At 44.5% G+C, this 6701-nt stretch overlaps 1 long non-coding RNA gene across 1 annotated transcript; it reads right to left on the reverse strand.

The window, feature by feature from the left end:
- Positions 1 to 2348: 2348 nt before the first annotated feature.
- Positions 2349 to 5870, reverse strand: LOC132509918 (uncharacterized). Its single transcript, XR_009537171.1, has 3 exons — positions 5638 to 5870; positions 3082 to 3194; positions 2349 to 2500 (listed from the first exon to the last, which is right to left on the reverse strand). It is a non-coding gene; the product is annotated as an uncharacterized LOC132509918 (long non-coding RNA).
- Between the last annotated feature and the right edge of the window lie 831 nt (positions 5871 to 6701).

Consider the following 6701-nt stretch of genomic DNA (forward strand, 5'->3'; position numbering starts at 1 on the left):
TACATCACGGACATCTACTTCTGTGACTGATAATATACCAGTTGATTCAAAAGTGTTATTGAATTCACAGGAGATATTTATCATTGTATATTTCCCAACCCAGGAATATTAAAAGCATAATTAGAATCATATGAGATGGGAGTTTTTGTTATTAAAAGGGGATTTTCAATCCTACAATCCAGAAATTCCATTCTTAGATATATACTCAACAGAAATGCGGCAATGTGTTCATCCATAGACATTATACAGGAACGCTCATAGAAGTGGATTCATCATTTCCCCGAAGTGGAAACAACCCAAATGCCAACAAGAGTGCAGTGGATAAGTACAGTGTCGAACAGTTATGCCACGGAATACGATGCAGCAGCAAATGAGAACAGACCACAACTGCACACAACAGCAGGATGAATCTCACAGTGTGATGTGGAGCGAGGAAGACAGAGACCTAAAAACAACCCTCTGTGTAATTCCACTTATATAATATTCACAGACAAGCGAGACGAATCTGTGCTGTGCAAAGTCAGGAGAGAGTTGACCCTGAGGTGTGTAGTGGAACTTGAGTGATGGGGGCCTGTAGTGTTCTGTTTCTTGATCATCTGGATGTGGGTTACGTGAGTGTATCCAGTTAATGAACATTCCTTGAGCTGTGCATGTGATTTATATGTGTTTTTATATTGCTATTTTAATAAAAGATTTTTTAAAACAGAGGCAGTCATACCTATAAGATACATGACCACCGCTCTCTGTAAAGGTTCAGCCCAGCCAGGTGCCTTCCTATTTTCACCCTGGCCATCTCCCCAACTTCAAATCCTGCACCCCACCCTCTCTGCCTATAAAAACCATTTCTTGTTCTTTCAGACTCAGCTCTGTTGCACCACCTCCAAGGAACTCTCTCCCATTCTCTAGCCAGGAGTGAATACTTGCTCCCCAAGCCCCAGAGAGCTTTAACAGCGATTTCTCTGATGACAAAGCAGAGGTCCCCAGAGCCTAGCATAGCACAGTGCTTGCCAAATGATAGGATAACAACAAAGGTCTTCTGTTGTTATAATAACCTCCACATCTTAACCTCCTAAAGAAGGATTTATGTTCACCTTACTTCCTGCCCTCAAGAAACTCATAGTCTTGGAAGAAACGTATGTCTGCTAACTTTGTATTGCTCACCAGACCCAACCCATTACCACGCATCCAGCAGGTGCTCAGGTAATGAATGAAGACATATGTCACCTGTAAAAAGAACTTGCAATGAAAGATACCTTGAAGATCTCAGCAATTCTAGATCATACATGAACAAAGGAAAACAAAGAAGAATTCGATATGAACATTGCCCTTTCCCCCCCAGTGGCTGGTATTTTATCGGATTGATACTAGACTGAATACCCCTTTGTGGGTCCAATGATCTCTACAGGCAAAAATGTGCTTTTGTTTTCTACAATAAGAAAACTGAAGGGTGCTGAGATGTTTTGATCGTGGGGATGAAAAGCTCAGCCCAGTTCCAAGCCCCTTGGATCAACCTTGGCACACAGTTCCACCACGAGGAAAAGGCATCCGACAACAAAACCGGCAAGGCTACATCCCAGGAAAGATGACAGAAGTGGCACAGACGGATAAGCCTTCAAATCCACTTCAGCCTGGTGCCCCAGGAGGGGCCACGGCATTTCTGAAGGGTCCCCAGAGAGTGGCCTCAGGCTATCCTTCTGCCTCCTTCCTTCCCTTTTTCCTCCCCTTTTCTCACTAACCTGCACAGGACAAATTCACTGTGAAATGATTTTTTTTTTTAATCATTAGGGCAAAATGAGCGAGGCTGGAGCGCTAAGATTCCCGAATTAATAATATCGCTGCCATCCGTGATTTGGGCTTTCTCTTTTCTGTTGGCAGAAGCCAACACATGAGGAGATATTTTCCAGCATAACAGTCAAACTGTGCATTTTTAGATTTGTGGGCAGGCTGAGTGATCTCCAGCCAGAGTCTCAGCCCTCAGTCCTACATTCCAGTGTCATTCTCTGACCACAGCATCATTTCTGGTCTCCCCCAAGTCATTGCTTCGGAGAAAATGAAGCGTGTTTTCAGAATTTAATTTAAGAATAACCCAGGCAACCTAAGGCCAACTGACAAGGTAGTGGGTCCAGCCAACAGAAGGAAGGGCAGACATTGAAGACAGACGTGGTCAGCACCTCCCACCAATGAGACCTTTTATGCCTGCATTGAGGATTTCATCGAAAGTTGGAGTGCATAGGTCCAAGCAGCTTCAAGTGCCCACATCTTTTGCTTTTTATTCCAATCACAAGAAAACAGAGCATGTGAGTTAAAACGTGTATTCCAGGCATCATTACCATTCAGGTATCAGCTGGAACTGCATTTCTCACGGAAGCCTAGCCAAAGCCTTGTTCAAGCTAACACCCTTCCTTCAAAGATTTTACCGCAATTGTCATCTGCTAATAGTTACTTGGGCAATCCGGGGGGGCAAGGATTGAAGTTGTCTTGTTCATGGCATCGGTGGTACCTGGGAAATACGTGGTATAGTTAACACATGCTAGTTGGCTACACAGACTACTAGGACACAGCAATCAGCAACACACACCCCCCCACCATGGTTGGAAAGCAGGGAAGCAAGAGAAGTGTTTTTCATGCTCGTGGTGAATCCATGATCAAATTTTCCTTCCTTTTTCTTTCTCCCAGACTTCAGGGCCCCAAAGTGGTCTCCTGTCCCTAACTTATGGTACCACCATCCTCCAAGTTAATCGGTTTCAAAACCTAAGAAGCATCATTGGTTCCGTCTTCCTTGTCAGTCTGCCTACTTCCGACTCACTGATGCTACCTCTAAAAGCTTTCTTCCAGCCGCCTGCCCCTCTCCTCCAACTCATATCACTCCTACCCAGGGTCTTGTTCCCACTCTCCTGGACATCGAACTGGCCTCTGACCGTCACTCTTGCTTTTAACCAAATCTCTTCATTTCTAGCTAGCAGATCATTCTTGGTACTTTCAGATCACCCCCTCCTAGAAAAAGCACTCATGAATTCCTCACACTCAGGAATAAAATGTACGAATTTTATGAATTACATGAATAAAAGGTAAATGCCATACTTTGGAATACTCCTCGGTCCCCAAGCTGTCTCCAACTTCCCTCCAGATGATCTTTCTATGTCCAGTTGAAATGCCATTTTCATGCAGAAAGTCTTTCCTAAATCCATCTCCACCTGAAAATGCAACCAAATGCTGTCACCACATTTTTGGGAATTTTGTAAATGTTTAATTTTATAAATTCTAAAGTACCTCCTAAATCGTTCCTATTAGTCTGGAAAGATCTTCCAGCCATCATCTAGATCATCTTGGTCTTTGTTGACTCCCAAATGCCTAACACTATGCCTGGCACAGAGTAGCTTTTCAAAAACTATTTCTGGAACTTAATTAAATTCATTCCTTCATTCATTCTTTCAAACGTGCAGTCTCTGTTTACCAACCCCACCCCAGGGATAAGATGTAGAATAATTATGTGACCTCAGACACATAACTTTCAGCCTTCTATAGTTTCTTCATCTGCAAAATGAGCTATGCTGTGGACCAAATAAAATAATGCACGTGAAGCGCTTAGTGTCTGAGTGCTTAGTATATGCTCAATAAATGTTAACCTCTTATTATTATTATTTCACAAGGCAGTCTGTCCACTGTGGGGCAGCTATGGTTACTAAAACATTTTTTTCCCCAATTCTGAGCTAAAACAGACCTCCTTATAACTCCTCTCCATCGACCAGAGCTTCTTTGCCTGTGGGCAAGAAGCAGGCTCAGCTACACTTTAAAAAACCTGATTCGCAGCCCCAGGCCTGGAATGAAGGGAAGAAAACTGGGGTCAGCTAGGGAGAGAAGCTGGAATTCATTAAATCCATGGGTTTCTGAAGGGCTAAGGTTCTGTAAGTTGGTGTTCATTTTCTACCTTAGGACTTTTGCTCTGGGAGTCCAATATACTGCTTAAATTTCTCTTATTTCCTTCAGCTGTAGGATTTGGGTAAGCAAGGAGAATTCTGCGAAATGACTTCACCATTGGCAGTCATTTGCCCTTGGCCAAATTGGCTTGCAATTACTCTAAGAATGTCAGGAGTTTGCAAATTAGCTTAGGCCGCCTGATGCTAAGTAGTCCCCTTGGGGTGGGTCGTGTCCATGACTTGAGTCTCGCACAAGATGGATCCAGCCGCCCTGAAGAAGTGTGTGCCCTGCTGCCCTCACTCCCCCCAGCACCTGTTCAACTCCTGCTGGGAACCATGACACCTCAGGACTTGTTTTCATTTCTCCAGTTTCCCACCCCCTCTTCCACTGGACTTTGTACCTCTTTGTACCTCTGGGTTAATTATTTTTTTAATAAATGGCCTTCAACTGACAGAAGGCTCCTTTCTTTAAGACACCAGGCTTCTCCCTTTTGTCAGTGTGCTCTGTTCTGCAGTGCTGTCCGTTCGCACAGACCACGGTGTGCAGAAGCTGCTACACCCACGCACAGGCATAAGAGCTGATGACGCCACAAGCTAATTTTCAGAAATCTTGAAGTTCAAGAAGAGTCTGTAACTCTCCAGGGGTAGCAATGACTTATTTTCAACTAACTTCAGAGTACTCCATAGTTTTCTTCAGCTCAAGCATGTTAGGAGAATGAATTATGTAGTATTTTTACACAATTCACTGAGTATCTACTCTAACTCACAGCCTGACAGCATAGCCTCCTAACCAACTTCTGCCTCTACTTTTGTCCTCTAGAATCTATTCTCTACCAGACCCCAGAGTGATTTTTTTTTTTTTTTTTTTTTTTTTGCGGTACGCGGGCCTCTCACTGTTGTGGCCTCTCCCGTTGCGGAGCACAGGCTCCGGATGTGCAGGCTCAGCGGCCATGGCTCACGGGCCCAGCCGCTCTGCGGCACGTGGGATCTTCCCGGACCGGGGCGCGAACCCGCGTCCCCCGCATCGGCAGGCGGACTCTCAACTACTGCGCCACCAGGGAAGCCCCAGAGTGAATTTTTAAAAGATGTAAGTCATAATATCTTACAGTCTTGCTTAGAAATGTTCCACAGCTTCAACTATATTCCAAATGAAACCATGGCTGTCCAAGCTTTATGTACCTTGGTTCCTGAAGTTTCTCTGCTCCCTCACAGCCCGCTGCCCTTTGCCTACTACACGCAAATGCCTCCCAGTTCCTCAAATGTATCAACTCCGTTTTGGCTACGGGCCCATAGTTTTTGTACTTCCTCTTCCCTCCTGGATTCTTCTTCCCCAAGTTGTAAATATACGTCTCGGGCGCATATTTTTGCTCCCACCTTACATTTAGCTTTCTCTGAGAACTGTAAGCTGCGAAGGTGCTCTTTAAATAATTCAGCTTATTTTCTTTACATCAGACTTCTTGGGATGGCCATGATTTATGTGGTCAGTGGCCCCAATTCTCCATACATAAAAAAGAAGTCTAATGAGAGTCAACAAATATAACTGGTTTCATTGCCCAGTGTGGGGAAAATATATCAATCCTACAGTCATTAAACGAATGTGAATCATATATAAAAGTTACCGACATAACAGTCACAGAGCGCCAGGGAGAAGGATTCAGAAGAGAAGACACTCCCTCCCCTTTAGCAGGGTGTTGCTCACTTTGTAAGAAGGAAACCTTACCCACAATGGAGCTTCTCACTGCCACTGGAAGAGGCAAGTTTGATGGGATTGCAACAATAAGCTGTTTCTTTAATATTCCAATTTCCTTCTAGGATTGAATTACCAGCCTACTTCATACTCCTCAGATGTCACAGGGGCAATAAAACTAATCAGAAGAGGAATTTCTCCTTGACCACTGTCCACAGTCCGTTCCCTCAGAGGCAGGCTCTTGATACGGAAACTTCTCTCAGTGCTGAACAAATAAGCCTGTGGCTTGTCAAGTTAGCAACAGGCGTGTCCAAGATTCACAATGCCTAGAAGCTGAAAACACAAAAATAAAAGTCAAAAATAAAATAGTAAAGATAGTAGCAATGTGAGTAGATCCGAGCATATAGTAAGTGCTTATTCTGCACCAGAAGTGGCTCTAAGCCTTTCTTATATGTTATCTCATTTCAATCCCATATCCGTTGCTTGAAGATGCCAATATTACCTCTCCATTTTACAGATGAGAAAACGGAGGCACAAAGAGATGAAATAAACTCGCCCAGGGTCATTCAGGCAGTGAAGTGGAGTGTCAGAATTTGAACCCAAGACATCTGACTTCAACACCTTCATCTCAACAATCTACTGCTCCTCCGTGTGCCAGGGAGGCTTGGAGGTCAGCACATCACCAACAGTGCTGACAACACCCACGTACGCTGAGTCCCAGAGGGACAGGGTTTGCGGAAGGGGCCGTGCAAGGCCTCTGCCAACTTGATGAAATCGTGAGTGACTGAGAAGTGCGATGGGCCCACTCCACCCCGTGCGATACAATCGCCCAAAACGTTCCAGGAATTCTTGCGACATCTCCCCTCTCTTCCACTGGGCAGGTCTTTTGTACCTAACCCTTGTCTGCGCCGTTTCAGGAGACACTCCACCATCAATTTCTTCTGTTTCATCACGTAGCCAACGATTGTTCTCAATCTCATTTCTAATCACGTTGACCCCATTACCCATTACCTACTGAACCACCTGGGTTTGATTCCCAGTGTTGCCACTTACTGTTTGGGGAAACGAACATGTCACTTACCCTCATCTAAGGTTAG

This window comes from Lagenorhynchus albirostris, chromosome 19 (genome assembly GCF_949774975.1).
Source record: "Lagenorhynchus albirostris chromosome 19, mLagAlb1.1, whole genome shotgun sequence".
NCBI lineage: Eukaryota > Metazoa > Chordata > Mammalia > Artiodactyla > Delphinidae > Lagenorhynchus > Lagenorhynchus albirostris.